General features: G+C 42.7%; 1 long non-coding RNA gene across 1 annotated transcript in view; it reads right to left on the reverse strand.

The window, feature by feature from the left end:
* LOC145720569 (uncharacterized) overlaps positions 1-17,499 on the reverse strand; it is a 181,581-nt gene that overhangs the window by 14,376 nt on the left and 149,706 nt on the right. Inside the window, exons 3-6 of the long non-coding RNA XR_014143636.1 lie at positions 13,865-13,994; positions 12,975-13,077; positions 7,837-7,986; positions 7,082-7,183 (exon numbers count right to left, since the gene is read on the reverse strand). This is a non-coding gene — a long non-coding RNA (uncharacterized LOC145720569). The remainder of the gene's footprint in view (positions 1-7,081; positions 7,184-7,836; positions 7,987-12,974; positions 13,078-13,864; positions 13,995-17,499) is intronic.

Here is a 17,499-nt window from a genome sequence, read left to right on the forward strand (position 1 = left end):
CATATAGTCACAAAAACCTTGGGAATTAGGGACTCTTATACTCATTCTATAGACGAGAAGGGAACAGGGACAGGGAGTAACATTTCATGAGGAAAGCAACCGTATCTGTTTTGTTCACCCTTTATCATGACATTATCGTGGCATATAGGAGGCAATAGCTAAGTGAATTATTTGAATGTTACGGTCACAAAATATCTAATTTAATATTAATCAGGCCATTAGGAGTTAGGTCAACCATATTGTCTGTCTTGTTCATGTGATTGCTAGTATCTAGCATAGTTTTGGCACATGAGTTGAATGAATAAATCTTATATTCACATAATTTTAAATTTAATATTAATATATGCAATATGTGACATCAGCCTGTTTAGCATTATATAGGGTGAAATATTAATCAGAACTTTCTGGTTGCAAATGACAGAAATCGTAACAAACCAAGATAAAAGAAAAAGAAGGGTGAAGGAAGGGAAGAAGGAGGAAATTAGCACCTGTAACAACAAAGTTCAGAGATGGACTTCAGGTAGGACTGTCTCCAGGAGCTCAATCAATAGCACTTATCAGTTCAATTTTCCTTTCATAGACTCTTCTACATGGGGCCAGATGCTCTAGGTTATATCATCCTCAAAGCTAATGCTGACAAAGTACCTCTTTCTCTTTAGTTCCAGCACAAGTCCCAGGAAGAACTCAGATTATACCAGCCAGTGTCACAAGTCTGTCCCTGAACTCATCACTGAAGCTAGGAGAATTGTGGGTGCTCTGCTTAGAGAGGCCTCTCTCCTCTGGAAGGGAGAGAAAGGTCACTTTTCTTGCCAAGCTACGTGGAATAGGTTCCCTCTAAAAAACAAGTTTTGGTTATTAGATGAAAAGGGAAAGGGAAACCATGTTGAGCAAAAGCTCTGGCTGCCACATTGGCAAGCAAAGGTCCCACTTCCCTTCAAGGGTTCTGAGGCCCGAGGAGTGAGACTCCTGAATCCACAGATTTCTTCCTATTGCTTTCTTTCAGCTTGGATCTGGGCGTCCTGGGGATGCAACCCTGAGTACTAAAGCACCTTCAGGCAAGCCCCTTTCTAGTCCCCTCTCAACCCCAGGCCCACCCCCACAGACTGAAACAAGGTTATTCCCATGGTGTACCATGTTGGTGTGTAATGTAATTATACTGGACAGGGGAGAGGAGCCATCCTTCCAGCCGGAGACCAGGCCCTCCAACTCATGGCTCATCTGTCCTACTAGCATTTATGCTCAATTCCCCAGCTTTGTGCTCCAGATGCATGTTGTTTCCTTCTCTGATGCCATTTTTCAGCCCTTTATAATGGGCCTTCCCCTGTTATGTGCCAAGTGCAAATCTAAGTGTGCAAGATCATCAATCATGGTCTGGCAATGGGGATGAAAGATGGCCTCAATTCTCACTCATCATCACAAAATCAGTAATGTGTGCAGAGAAGTCAGGCCCATTTATGAGAGGCTATGATCTGTAACAGACCAAATGATACATTTCCAAGTGTTCCTGCAGGGCAGCCAGGAAAAGGAGCAGAGCCACGGAGCCCACTTCAGCACTGGGTCCTCTTCCACATTAGTGGACTCTGACAACCACAACAACACTTAGTACTTTAATTGCACAACTTTTAAATCGTGGGGTAAAACAGGGTTTAATTTTACTTTCAGTGATGCAAGAACCTTCAGAGTTACTTCCAAATCTCTGATGCACTCTCTGATGAGGAAACTGCTTATCGGGGCCTACAATCCTGGCCCAGAGAGTTTTTTTGTTTTGTTTTGTTTTTAAAGATTTTATTTATTTATTTATTTATTTGACAGAGAGACACGCAGTGAGAGAGGGAACACAAGCAGGGGGAGTGGGAGAGAGAGAAGCAGGCTTCCCCCTGAGCAGGAAGCCCAATATGGGGCTCGATCCCAGGACCCTAGGATCATGAACTGAGCCGAAGGCAGATGCTTAACAACTGAGCCACCCAGATGCCCCCCAAAGAGTTTTAAAAAATGGTACAAAGCATCCTGTCCAGCAGCTGCAAACTGGTAGCCCCTAGGCTGATTATGATTCATATACATGTTTTGTTGGGTTCCGGTAGTACTTACAAATTAGAAAATTTCACCTTGAAGAAATCCAGAGTCCTGGGGTGCCTGGGTGTCTCAGTGGGTTGAGTGTCTGACTCTTGATCTCAGCTCTGGTCTTGATCTCAAGGTCATGAATTGAAGCCCTGTGTTGGACTCCACAATGGGCATGGAGCCTACTTTAAAAAAAATCTAGAATCCTCATTTATCATAAAATTCAGAAGATGAGACCAACTAGGCCCACGATCCAGCATGGTAGCCATCAGCAGAGGCAGAAGCTGTAGCTACTCCATGTAGACAGGTGGAAACTCACTAGTTCTCCAAAGTCCTCACCACTCCCTATTGTATTCCATCTGCATTACCCACTGCAACCCTCATAGGCATTTAATTCTGCAGCTCCTGACTATCTACACCTCTCTTTTCATGGCAGATTCCAAGGAGGCCCAAAACGGTGGAATGGCTTGCCCAATTCAGACTAAAATTCTGTTTGTTGTTATTTTTAACAATATGCTGATTTTGTTCTACTTTAAAAATTATTATACTGTAAAACTGTTTTTGTCTACAGTTGTATGAATTTGAACACATGTATAAATTCATGTAATCCTCACCAGAATCAGGACATAAAATAGTCCATTACCCCAAAAACCTGTTTCATGCTGCCTCTTTCTCGTCACTCCCTCTTGCCATCCCTAACCCCCAACAACCACCGATCTGTTCTCCATCACCATAGTTTTGTCTTTCAAGCCTATCAGAAAAGTGAAGTCATACATTATGTAACCTTTTAATACAGGCTCTTTTGATGTGGCATAATGCCTGTGTCATTTGAGGTTTTGGTGCATCGGTAGTTCATTCCTGTTTATTACTGTGTGGTGTTCCTCTGTATAGATGTACCACAATTTACCTGCAGACTGAAATTCTTGATTTGAAGTTCAGAGGGATTGTTTGAGGGGCGGGGCAGTGGGGTGCTGCTTCCAATTGGCTGGTAAGAGATGACCGTTAACTTTTCAGAAATTGTGCCAGCCAGTTGCTAAACATAGCCACGAGAAGTTAAATTAAAAGTAAAGGAACTAAATACTCAAAATTCATCACTTTTTAATTATGTTACTAGATTTTACTATTATCTAAGATCATGAGGTTATTTCATCTATTGTATCTCTATGGTCGGAATACTATATAGTTGGGCAACTTCCCAAACTCCCATTCAGTGTCTTCATGTTGCTGCCATTAAATCTGTCAGATGAAACTATTTACACTATGGAAATCTGCAGGTGCTACAAATCAGGTGCCTGACTCCTTCCTCCCTACCTTTCCCTCTTCCTTCCCCCCTTCCCCCTTCAGTCCCTCCTTCCTTCCCTCCCTCCTTCCTTCCCCCTTACTTCCTTCCATCCTTCCTCCCCCCTTTCCTTCCTTCCTTCCCCCTTCCTCCCTCCTTTCCTTCCCCCTTTCCTTCCATCCTTACCCCCTTCCTTCCCTTTCTTCCTTCCTTCCTTTCTTTCTTCCTTCCTTCCTTCCTTCTTTCCTTCCTTCCTTCCTTCTTCCAGAGAGCAGTTGTCAAATTTACTAACACACCATGGGGTGGGGAAAGTTGGAAAGAGCCTAGATCTTCCCTACAGCAGAGACTTCGCCGATTGTCCTCACTGGTTCTCGCCCCACCCCGCCCTGCCCCAGCTTCCCTTATGGATTCTAGTTGGGTCAAAGCATGTCCCCTTGGGAAGGGATGGGGGAAGGGGGCACTAAACCTGGTAAAAGCCTGACATACGCAGTTGGCCCAAAAGCCGCCAGAAGCAGTATGTGCAGTGGGAAGTGCCCTGAGCTGGAGTGAAGATGCTTGGTTATTGCTCTGCCTCACAGGGGCATGGAGCGTGATTCTTTTTTCCTACCTCCCCAGCTTTTGCCACAGCATGAACCCCTCCTGGGAAGTGCTCCTACCCAAACCCACTGCTCGTCTAACTCCTCCTTGAACTGGACCTCCTCAATGAAAGGAGGGAGCTAGGTGGAATCAGAGTTTACAGAACCCTGGGTTCAAAGGCACACCTCCCAGGGATCACCAGGACAAGGAGGCTGGGAGGAGAGGATGGGGGGGGTGACTCTGGACCCCTCACCTCCCTACTTCAATTAAAGCCCCTTCACTTTTATGCTTCACTTTAATGTTTTATAGACGAGGGGTCACTGTAAGATTTCCTTTGAAAAAAGGTTTCTGCTGCTAAAAGAAAGTAAAAACTCTTTGAACATTAGTGTTTAACCCTAAAGAATCTCTCATCTGAACTACATATAGCAAGAGCCTCCTAAATGGTCTTCCCATTTCCACTCTTGCCACCTCCCTTCTTCCCTCCCCGCACAACCCCTCCCCCCACACACACAACAGCAGCCACAGTGATCCTCCTGTTAAAATGCAAATCAAATCATGTCACTTTTCTCCTCAAAACTCAGCCATTTTCCCTTAGCAGTCAGGATAAAATCTAAAGTCATTAACATGCCCCGTAAGATTCCACAGGGGCTGGCCCCAAGCTCTCCCTCTGACCTCACCTTCTCACCACCACATTTAGCACACACCCAGCCTCTGTGCTCTTCCTCACAGGCACCAGGCATGGTTCAAGCACATTCCCACCCCAGGACCTTTGCATAACTTTCTGGAATGCTCTTCCTCCCTCAAAGATATAGCCAAATGTCATGATCAGTGAAGCTTTCCCAAATCCTCCTGTCAAAGCTGCTTTTCACTATAGCTCTTTCTCCCTCTCCTTAACCTAAAATATGTGTTTTATGATTTAAAAACTAGGCCATGTTTGTTTTGGAAGCTGGAGAAAATATGAAAAAATATAAATAAGAAAATAAAAATAATTCATTACCATAAGCTCAGAGATAAAAACTAGTATTTTGCTATGTTTCTTTCTAGTATTTTCCTTTTCCCCTCTTTTGGTCTTATTCTTCTTCAGAGTTAATCGTGTACAAAGTTAAATAACCAACTAAATCTATTATGAAAAGCAGCCATTTCCTACCTCTTCCATACCCCCTACTCAAGCCAACCACTTTCAACAACTGTAACTGATTTTTTTTTTTTTTTTTTTGGTTATTGCTTCCAAATCCATAACAAAACAAAACAGAACCAAACACTTCTAGGCATTATCTCTTGATTTTCCACTATGGAAGGTGAGGATTTTGACTCCCTCTTCCCTCTGCTCTCACACAGGAGCACACACTTTCCACCCCTCTGCCTTCTTAATATACAGAACTTACGGATCGGTCAACAGTCAGCGTTACTTAACCATGACTATGCAAATGTAATGAATCATGTAATATTATATTATTACTTTTTCTTTACAATTATTTCTGTTTGCCTGGAGTTACTAATTTTATAGTTTCCTATTTTACTATTTCCTTAGTTCTGTGTCCTTATCACTAAAAAAAGCCAAACTTCACCAGTGACCTAAATGTTCTCAACAGGCATTCAAATACATTACGTATCCCATCATTTTAATTTCTTGGAGCACTATCCTCCCTTTACCTTCTGACATGGTCCAAACTAAAATGGTTTCCCTGGGGTGCCTGGGTGGCTCAGTCAGTTAAGCGTCTGCCTTTAGCTCAGGTCATAATTCCAGGGCCCTGGGGCTTGGGTCCCTGCTCGGCGGGGAGTCTGCCTCTCCCTCTCCCTTTGCCCATCCCCCTTGCTCATTCTCTCTCTCTCTCTCAATAAATAAATAAACTCTTCAAAAAATAATAATAAAATGGTTTCCCTGTATGTGTGGGACATTGCTGACTTCTAGAATTTCTCTTCACCATCATCCTAGGCACCCTCTGTTTCCCAACTCTGACATCTTTGTTTTTTCTTGGTTTATTCTGGCGTTTTGGTGGAGCATATGCCCCAAAAGCTTCCCAGGCAAGGCTGCATGGAAGACACATTCCTTTTTTTATTTATTTAAAAAAATTTTTTGAGACCTTGCACATCTGAAAATGCTTTTGCTTCTGCCCTCACAGCTCATTGATAATTTGGCCGGAAGTAGAATTTTAGGTCTGAAATCATTTTCCTTCAGAATTTGGAAGACATTGCTCCATTGTCTTCCAGCTCCCAAAGTTTCTCAATAGAAACCATTCTAATTAATGATCCTTTGTAAGTGACATGTTATTGCTGTCTGGGTTTTAAGCCCTTTCTTCAGCTTAGTGTCCTGAAACTTCATGATGCTGTGAGTGTGGAACTATTTCCACCCCTTGTGCAATTGTGATGGGCACTTGGTGGCCTTTTCAATCCAGAAACTCACATTTTTTCAAGTCTAGGAGTTTGTATTGAATTCTTTCTTTGCCAGTCCTCCCCCTCTTTGTCGTCTCTCTTCTCTTTCTCAAATCCCCATTATTTGGACCTCCTGGGCTACTCTTCTAATTTTCTCATCCTTTCTCCCCTACTTACCCACCCCTTTTTTTTTATTCTACTTTTTTGAGAGGTTTCTTCAACTTTCCAATTATTCTACTGCATTTTTCATTCTTGCCATCATATGTTTAATTTCCAGCTGCTCCTTTTTGTCCTCTGAATATTACTTTTTTTTTTAAGTAGCATCCTGTTCTTATTCCCAAGTTGCAATATCTTTTATCTCTTTAAGCATTTAATGAGTTTTCTCCCTTCCTCTCCCTCTCTCTTACAAGTTTTCTTCTACCTACATAGTCTGTTTCCTCCAGGTTGCTTTTTCCCATGCATTTGGTTTTCATTTGGTCTTTCTTATGAGAACCTGTCCTCAGATGTCTAGTAATCCTTGGCCATCTGCTCCTCTGAGGAAAAGGGAACAAAATGCTGATTGATAGCTCTGAATAGACAGGTGGGGTTTGCTAACTACAGAGTTTCACTCTATGGTGTGATCAGGTTGCACTATTTGGTTGGAAAACTCTAATATCAGTGTCTTTAGGTATTACTCTCTTGAAATGGTCAGGCTCTCCAGAGAGCATTTCTCCAAACTCCTGATGGTGGGTATAGGCCTGGCTGCCATCATTCTTGGAGAAAGAGGGCCTCAGCATCCAGTATACATATACTCACTTAATCCTCTGATTTGTGTCCAGTCCGCCATCCTCAACAGGGCAGGAAGTCTTCTCCAGAGAATATGGTTTCATCATCCTGCCAGAGAGGTTTGGCTCTTCTCTGTGGAAAAGACAAGAGGGTCTGGAGAGCTGACTCCAAACTGGTGATCTTTATTTTATCTTCTGTTCCCTACACACACACACACACACACACTATTCCAGATTCACCCGGCATACCACTTCCTGCACATTGGGAGGTGATGTATGTAAACTGGGTTGGTTCTCAGCTTTCTCCTCTACCCACTGAGGATGTAAACTTCTCAAGTCTGCCTTCCAGCTTTCCCCCTCAGTCCTGTCACCTCCTTGTCCCTTTGTCTTATCCATGAGTATCTATGCCTTAAAAAGTGCCTTTATTTCATTCTGTGGGGTCTCAGGAGGGAGTAAAAGCAGATGCATTTTCAATCTGACATCTGTATCCAACAGCCCATCATCTCCATCTCCTTATCTTCCCTCACTACAATATGAGCTCCATGATGGCAAGAACTGGTATGTTTTGGTCACCCCTGTATCCTTGACTCCTAGAAGAGTGTCTGACACATACTAGATGCTCAATACTTGATGAATAAATGGGTACATGTAAGAAGGAAAGAAGATCCCTCCAGCTCTACTTTTATTTTGTACGTTTTGCCTCCTTTTCCCAAATTTATTCTAACTTTCCTTCTCTTGAGCCATGTCCCTTTAACCCAAAGACTTCACACTTCACTGTTTACCAACCTTTATTCTTTCCTGGCAGTTTTTTCTTTTTCCTGGCTCACTGCTACCTCTTCTCTCTCTTGCTACTATCTGGCATCGACTTCAGTGTCAATTTCCATGAGGGAGATTGAATTTTCACTCAGTAAAGCACACCTGCTACATTTGTAGGAGCTGAGGAAACACAAAGAGAAAGACTTGGTTCCTGTCTTCTCTGAATAAACATAATTTAACTAAGTCTCTTTTAAAAATTAAGATTCCTTTTGAGACTCTAATTCAAGCTAGGTTTAAAAAGAAAAACCCAAAGGAACATCAAATTACCAGAGAGCCAGGAGCAGATGGGTTAATAAGAAAAGATCTGGGGATGGGGACTTTGAGGGATTATTGGGAGGGAAAGAGGACTAAGCTTCTAGACAAAGAAAAGCTAAATTAACACTCAAGAGTACTCACATTCACCCTTATCCTTCCAACCCCTCCTCCTCTCCTTCATCCCTTGGTAAAAACCAGGGCTAAATTGAAAAGGAAGAAAATTGCTCATTTTTCTTTAAGAATTTATTGAATTTTCTAGTATGTTTCAGTACTAGGGAATAAATCATGCATGGTGTCTGCTCTTATGAAGTTAGAGCCTGGTGGGAGATTCAGACTACAAACAGGTAAACAAACAGTACAAATGGTAGCAGGTGCTTTGAGGGAAGTGAGTAGGATTCAGTAACAGAAGATAACAGATGGGTGCACTTGGGTGGTGCAGTCGGTTAAAGCATCTGACTCTTGATTTTAGCTCAGGTCATGATCTCAGGATTGTGAGAGTGAGCCCTGCATCGGGCTCTGCCCTGGGCATAGAGCCTGCTTAAGATTCTCTCTCTCCCTTCCCCTGCCCTGCCCTTCCTCTCCCTTCCTCTCTTAAAAAAAAAAAAAAAAAAGATAACAGAAGGGACTTCCTTTGATGGGGGTGAACAATGAAGACTCCTCTGAGAAAGAATAATGAATTTTTTTTGGTTGAATTCCATTCATTTATTTTCCACTTTTCCCACCCAAAGTACTCTTTATCCTTTAAAAATGTAAACTCTCCTTCATATGCAGACATGTTGTTAGGTTATGTGGGGTCCCATCCTCAATGCCAGAGAAGGGTCCTGTTGGTATAAGCAAGTCCAATTCCTCCCCACTGTCTTCATGTCCCTCCCAAGGTGACTGGTTTAGACACAGGAATGTGATACAACTTAGGCCAATAAGAGAGAAAACCCCTGTACTTGAATAGGAATTACCAGAAGAGGTCCTTTCTCTTCTCCTGGAGATGATGCTGTGAGGATGTGAATCTAGAACAATGACAGCCATTTTGTGACCATGAGGAAAGAGCTACAGCTATACAGTAAGTAAGAGAAATAGGATCCTCAGTGACACACATCAAGCTTTTCTTGAAGGCAAGCACTATTTCTGGACTTGTTAGATACAAGAACAAATAGATTCCCTTTTTTATTTAGGGTAGTTTGAGTGGGATTTTCTCATTTGCAATCAAAACAAAACAATCATAACTACTAGCGAAGTGACATTTAAGCTGAAGACTGAGAAAGAACTAACCAAGAAAGAAGAGGAAGTAGGAGCATTCCAGGCATAGGAACCAGCCCTGAGAAAGCCCTAGGGAAAGAAAAATCTTAGTGGGTTCAGGAAACTAAGAGGAGGCCACTGTGGGAGCCACAGGATAGAGAGTGAGCTCAAGCCAGATTGGCAGGCAGGGGGTCATGGGAAGGAATTCAAATGTTTGGATTTTATTCTAAGGAAATAGGAAGGCCCACTCAGATTCATGTTTCATAATGATGTGGTTGCTGAGTGGAGGGTGAGCTGGATATGGGCAAGAATGAAAGAGGAATATCAGAAAGGGTCTTGTGGTTTTCCAGGCAAGAGAAGATGGCTTCTTGGGTTAAGGTGGTAGTGGCAGGGGTGTGATATAACAAAACAAACTACACTTTTTTAGTCATCTCTTTCAACTATTTTTTTTTTAAGATTTTATTTATTTATTTGAGAGAGAGAGAATGAGACAGAGCACATGAGAGGGGGGAGGGTCAGAGGGAGAAGCAGACTCCCTGCCGAGCAGGGAGCCCGACGCGGGACTCGATCCAGGGACTCCAGGATCATGACCTGAGCCGAAGGCAGTCGCCCAACCAACTGAGCCACCCAGGCGCCCCTCTTTCAACTATTTGTTCAATGACAGATAAGAAAAGGCTCTACATTCCACTGTATTAAAACTGAAGACTTAAAGATGAAAATACACTTTCTCTATCCACAAAGAAATTTCTATTTAGAGGGGAACAGCCAGGCAAATGTCTATAACAATATAAAAAGAGCTAAGGTGGAGGTAATTACAAGATGCTGTGGGAACACTGGAGAATAAGCACCAAGTTAGCCTGAGAAAGTCAGCTATGGCTTAGAAGAAACAGAGACTTGAGTTTGCGTTTGTGAGGTCAGCAAGAAGGATATTCTAGGCAGGGTGGAATGCCTTGGTGGAAAGACAAGGAGGCTTTAAAAGAGTTTGTACTCAGGAAATAAGTAGTTAGGTATTTCCAGATCTCTAGTTGCAAGGAGGGAACATAGTAGAGATAGTAGTCCCCACGTTTCTCAGCCCCCTTGCAATTAAGTGATAAACTGGTCAAGCACAGAACTCATGCTCACCTTCCAGCTCTCTCTTTCTCCTCCATGGCAACTGTGGAGGAAACCTAGTAAAATGGAAATGCCACATTGTCATGGCAGCTGGATCTCTGAATCAGTGCACAGAAAACAGGCCCTTTGGAGAGACATCCAGACTTGCAGCACACTTTGTATAAATAAGAAATAAACTTTTGTTGTATTAAGCCACTAAGATTTTGGAGCCTTTTTTTTTTTAGTATATCATAACTTAGCCTGACTAATACACAGAGTGATAAAGATAAGAAGAGACAGGAGAGCAGGGACCAGACCACAAACAGACTTGGTAGTCAGATGCCTTGTTCAAAGGCTGGACTTTATCTTGTAGGGATTTAAGAATCATCAAAAGAGATGAGAGTGACATTGTGAGGCCATTCTGGCTACAGCGAAATGGATGGATGGATGGATGGATACTTGGATGGATGGATACTTGGATTTTAGGGCTTGAGGGGTGGAAGTAGTTCTTAAAAGCAGAGCAACTAGAAGAGAGGTTGTAGAAGTAGTATAAGAGAAAGATGATGACAGCATGAATTAGGGCAATGGTACCAGCATAGTGTAAAAATTCAACATACGTTCAGAGGGAGAATGCACAGAGATTGTGAGTGAATATTCTATAGCGGCAGGGATGAGAGGAAACGGAGGAGGGAAGTTTTGACTCACTTAACACGCTACTTTCTTAGCTCTGATAATGAACATCCTTAATCACTATGGGTCCAACCACTGTCAGTGCCAAGAAAAGATCAGGAAGAAGAGCTGAAGGAGAAGGCTTCCCGGCAAAATGGAAACTTTCACACTGGCCATGAGTGAAGGGAGCCAGGAGACCAGGTCTGATCCTTCTGACTTGGATTAGTTCATTGAACCTCTCTGGACTTCAATTTTTCTTACTTGTAAAAGGAAGTCATTGGACTTAATGATCACAAGATCTCTTTCCATTTTAATACCATAACTCTCAAAACAACAACAACAACAACAGAGGAATGGGGAAAAGAAAGAAGAGTAAGAAGGTGAAGAAGGTAGATGAGGAAACCACCTAGAACAACAAGGAAAAAAAAAGAGAGAGAGAGAAGGAAAGAGAAAAAAACAGGTGTGTTTGCTCAAAATGAGATTCTTGAACCCCTGGGTTATCCCAGCATCACATCAGCTCAATTTAGCCAACGTTCAGTTACAGTGTAAGTATATTTTGTCTCAGCTAACATATGTCATTGTTCTTGCTTATTGAATTTGTATGTTCAGTCTTTAATATTATGATTATCTCTAATTGACAAAAACAGATCAATGACTCAAAAGTGGTACTTATGAAAATAGTTTTGTAAATACCGTAACTCAAGATAACATCTTAGATATAAAGAACAGGTTCAAGGAAAAATGAAGTGGGGTAAAGCAATATGTGCTGGGAGAAGTGAGAATATGACTGTGATAATAAGCTAACAAAAATGTAAGCCTGTAAGAATAGGAACTATGACCAGAAAAATGTGAAAACTGGATTGTAGTGGACTGGTGATGCATTTGCCCCTAGCCCTCCAGGGTGACATCCATTATAAAAATGATTTCCAATAACAGCAGGAAACCATGAAAACTTCAGTGGTATTTTCCCACAAAGTACAATGACTTCTTTGATAGAACAATAAAGTTTTTCCAGAATAGCTACAAACATTGTAAGTGCTTCCCAACACAAAATTGATGAATTTTGTTGCTAAAAGTGACGGAGAAACCAAAACTACAGAGGCATCATAAAGGATGCACTCTTCACAGAAAATAGGAATATGCCGCACTGTTGCCAGGAAGTTTGTAAAACCAGCTACTAAGGTAATGATTATGTTGGGAAAGAAGCAGAACTATCAGCAAGATTTCTCTATGAAAGAACATTGGTAGATGTTGCATAATATCAGTAGTATATCTGTAGGAAAAAGCTGGTATCATGTCTGTGTAGATATTTCACTTCCTATATGGACAAAATTCAGTGCAGCAAGAGGGCACATATATGAAAGAGAAGTACTCCCCCGAGCCTCTTTTTTTAACAGCTTTATTGAGATATAATTTATATACCATACAATTCACCCACTTACACAAGTCAGTGGTTTTGGGTACGTTGCATTATTGATCTTTTTTAACTGTGGTAAAAATATATACATAAATATTGCCACTTTTAACCATTTTTAGGCAAACAATTCAGTGGCATTAAATACATTTACAATGTTGTGCAGCCATCACCATTATCTACAAGACTCTTTTCACTGAGATATAGTCCATCTGATGATGGTTTATCACTGAAGAATCCATGTTCTATGTAAAGACAATTTTCAACACTTATTTTGTGAGTTGTGATGTAAAGTGGGAAAGTAAATTGGCATCAATTTTGGCAAATTTCCATCTCTGTGCTTCAAGGAAGGAATTCCCAGTGAGTTGAAGATAGCACATCTGAACACCAATCTATTCACTGCTTCCCTCAAAGAGATCAGTTGGTCATCAGCAACATGTCTTGATACCTTGATGGTTTTGAAGGTGTTTCCCCAGGAAGCAGGCTCTGAGGTGGAGATTAGCACACAGGATGTGTGTGCTATAATTAAGGCATATACTTTGGATTAACACCTGTTGAAGGGAAAGAAAAGATGCAAGACTGAGCAGAGACAGAAGCTGAGCTGCAGTATACCAACAAAGTCCTCAGCCATCCCCCATGGAGCCATGGATCTAGGAGATAGCTCTTTGGGGCTTAACGGAATTGAGGGGATGGGACTGAAACTTCATACCCCCTTATGGATCAGTCACTGGATATAAGCTGTCCCTTGGGCAAGGAAGTTTCTTTAGCTAAGTCAATCACAAAGGGGCTAAAAGCTGAGAGTCATCTTCTAGCAGCATTCCCAGCAGGAAGAGGAATTTGTCCTTCAGCCCTAAGGGAAGATCTGGGAAGTGTGTCCTGGTATCCAGCACACTCCACCCCTTGCTCAACTCAGATCCATTTCTTCACATGATTCTGGGAGCAACTCTGACTTTCTCTGGAAACTTAGGAGAGGAATTTAGTGAGATAAACTATTGCCCCTATCACTGCAGCTGGTCTCAGGGCTATAACTGAATTTCCCACCTCTACAACTGGTTCTGGATTCCCCTCCCCCTTAGCTAGCACATTGGTTAGTTTCACTGGTTTTCCTGGTGGCATGACACAGACCCTCACAAGTGAATGGTCATCATGCCTGTCTCAGGCCAGGGTGGCTGAACTTGTCCAGTTACCATCAAAGTTGGATAAGGAAGTTCAGAGAGGTACCCAGTAGATCACCTGAATGCCATATTCCTCCCTGCTCTCATTGTGTAACAGCAGCCCTACCTCTTCCTCATGATTAGGACCAGTTGCCCCTGCCAAGATGGTGACTCCTCTTCTTACCTGCTGATCCCTTGGCACAAGGAGCTTGAAGTGTGCAGGTAGCAGCCATAGCTTCTAGTTCAATGGGACCTGACAGAAGTGTTCACGGTCCCCTTTAGGAGTAGGATCTCTCAACCATAAAGCCAGAGTCCTGGGGATGAGAAGCATGAATGTCTATGCTGTTGGGCCCATGCACAGCCTCCATTCTGGCCACCATGGCTACTTTATTCATGCCCCCTTGGACCAGCACTGGGGGAGTTGATGACAGAGGCTGGCTGATGTCATCTGGCCAAGTTCTTTGTCTACTTGGTTGGTTAGTGCCTCTTCCACACTGGATGCTCTCTGTGAGCTTTATCATGAAAAACAAAGATCTCCTACCTTGTTTCTTAATCCCATATGTCTATCCACATGACTCTACCCCAGACATCCTTGTTTCTGACCTTCCCATCTTTCTCCTTCCAGGCCCCTTAATAACCCATTCACCACTGATCTAGAGTCTGAATATATTCTAACCTTGAGGTCACTTCTTCTACACAAAGGTGCACCACTAGAAGCCCTATTCATTGGGAGAATTTTCCATCACCATTTCTCTCAAGGCCACCCTGAGGAGGACGTAGTGCAATCACCATGAATTTCAATTTAAACATACCAAGTCAAGCTATGCACAAACCAAGCTCAGACCTTTTCTTCTTCTATCAGCTGGTCATAGTCATAGAGTCATAGTCTATATAGTTATAGAAGTGAGCTAAGGGAGAGGTGCCTGGGTAGCTCAGGAGTTTAAGCATCTGCATTCGGCATCCCTCTGCTCCTCCCTCTCTCCCTCTGCCCCTCTCCCACCCCCCACCCCCACCCCCCGCCAACTGTGTGCTCCCTTTCTCTTTCTCTCTCTCTCTCTCAAATAAATAAATAAAATCGTTTTTGTTTTTTTTTTTAAGTGAGCTAAGGGGAGGGCACTGGTGCAACCATGCTAAATGACCTGGGGCTCTGGATTCCCTTTCTCTGCAGTTTGCTTGTGCCCTCTGGTCCTATTCATGCTCATTCCTGGATGTACCAATTTCATTTTACTATGGACTGTTATTAGGTCTTCTCAGCCTTAGGAGTCTGACTGAATTCAGTCCATATGGTCACTTGATGTACTGTCATGGTCAAGAATAAAGTCTCTATTAGACCCCACAAGCTATATATAATTTTCACTGCAGATAGCATTGCTTTGTTCCAGAAACCTAAGGGTCTGTATTGTAATTCTCCTACTGGGTTTGCCGTAAACTCCACAAGCATCTTTTCCCACCACTGATATCTCCAATACTGTAGGGCCTACTTGGTCATATGGCCTAAGCCTGTACCTGCTCTGGGCACCAGTCAGAGCTGGCAGCCTTCCATGTAATCTACTGTATGAACTAGAGCAGTACTCCCAGATATGGAATACGCTGCCTCCAGAACCAGAAGAAGCTTACCAAGAGTTGTATGTTATGCTTTCTTCTTTGAGGTGGGAGGTATATGATGCAATAATTTGTTCTTCACTTTTGAACGGATATCCTGGCATGTCTCAGAGTAGGAGCCCCTAAATATGTTACTGATATGGTGGGTCTCTGAATCTTTATAGGGCTTATCTCCCACCCTCTGAAGTGTATGCCTTTTACCAAAGTAAGACTTAGGCAACCTGATTAGCATGATATCATTGACGCAGTAGACCAAAGTAATATTCTATAGCATGTCCAGATAATTCAGACTATTTAATGACAGGGGGCAGAAGAATTAACATGGCCTTGGGGCAAAACCATAAGTGGAGATTCTTGTCCTTTCCAAGTCAAAACAAGCTGGTTCTGATCCTCTTTTCTAATAGGGTTGAAAAAGAAAGCGATAGCCAGAGGAATGACCACATATCATATATCTCAGGCCATGGTAATTTGTTCAACAAAGAAGTTGCAGTTGGGGTTAGTAGTTGGTTAAGTTTACAGTGGTCCACTGTTATCTTTCAGAATTGATCTGCTGTGTTCAGGTACCAGGTTGGTCTATAAGGTGTGATATCATTGGGACCACCATCTGGTATATTTAAGACTGGTACTAATATCTGCTATTACCCCAGAACACAATATTATTTCTGCTTTTCTCTCTTGTCAGTGGGCAGCATGGAGAGAGGCCATTTCAGGAGCTTCCATTTGACCTTTACTATATCTCTTACCCCACAGTCCAAGAATCCAACGTGGGAGTTGTGTCAACTACTAAGTACATCTACTCTAGTTATACATTCAGGGACTGGAGAAATAATCATCAGGTGGGTCCACAGACCCAGTGAATTCACTGTGAGCCATACCTGATCCAGAACTCCATTTATTACTAGCTTTCATATACCCCCACTATCAAAGGGGGCCCAAGATGATGCTCTAGGTCTCCAAAGTGTCAACTCTGGCTCTGTGTTCAACAGTCTTTGAACATATTTGAGCATTCCCCTTTTCCCAATGCAAAGTTATCAGAGTAAGTGGCCATAGTCCCTTTGGGGAAGGACTGAGGGATTCATTTCTGAACACACTGAGGTGTTTCAGGATCCTTCCTCCTGGAGGCCTCCTTCAGTAGATAGGTTCCTGGTTCAAAAATTGACTCATGTCCGGAAATTGGGCAAGAGATCATGAATTTTTATTGAAATGATGGCTCCTGATCATCCATCCATGATTCCTTTAGAGTAGCACACTTATGGGCTGCCCAATTCTTTTGCCCCTAAGGACACTGAGCTCTATTAACTATCTCTACAATGACCTGTGGGTCAGGTGGCCTTCTTGGATGCCATTTGACCTTGCTGCCCATTACAATAATTGTCCCCACCTGGCTTCTGACAGTAAAGCACTGCCAACAGCCTCTACTGTTCTGGATTCTTTTGATCCCCGATATCTGTGAACCCAGTTCTGTAATAGCATCTCCTATTGTCAGGCCTGGAATACAGAACACAAGCACCACTGAGCTTCTTAGTGATGCACCAGCATTCCTTATTGCTTTGGTCAATGGTGTGTCCTCCTGGCCCTTCCAAAGAACATAATCATTGTGTGGATTTTATACCCTTACATAGTATATCCACTCTCATGTGCCCACTTCTCTGAGCCTTTTAATTCCTTCTTCCACCATCTGCCACAGAAATTCTGTCATTTCTGCTTCAATCAGTATAGACCATCACTTTTCCCAAGCTTCTAAGAGCCATCCTAGCCACGTGTTTGTATCATTTCCTGGGGGTCCTTACCAAGGTGTTAAATCCGGTATCTTAGGAGAGTGCTCCCATGTCAATAAACTTTTCTTTTATCAAATGTATGTTCTGCCCTTCTCAGCCTTGAACTCTCAGCATCCAGTGCTCTCCTGGATCCTGTTGGTACAAGTTGGCTAGGTCCTGCACTTCGCTCCCTGGACATGGCCAGCATGTCCTCACCTGGATTATGTTGTGATTTAGGCCTAGTCATTGATTTAATGAACAGAAAAGGAAGGGAAGGGAGAAATGCATGTTGTCTTATAGGGAAAGGTCTCTGTGTCTTCTTCAGGCAAATGGGAGATGTGGACCACCTGTGCAGGTTCAGAGGGCTCAGATGATTCTCAGGATTCAAGATACTTGGATGCATCAACCCAGGTGTCCCAAACCCATGTTTCAGTGTCCCATTTTTTCCCAACCAAGACCT

The sequence above is a fragment of the Leptonychotes weddellii genome, chromosome 3, assembly GCF_054177405.1.
Source record: "Leptonychotes weddellii isolate Sample4059 chromosome 3, ASM5417740v2, whole genome shotgun sequence".
Classification (NCBI taxonomy): Eukaryota; Metazoa; Chordata; class Mammalia; order Carnivora; family Phocidae; genus Leptonychotes; species Leptonychotes weddellii.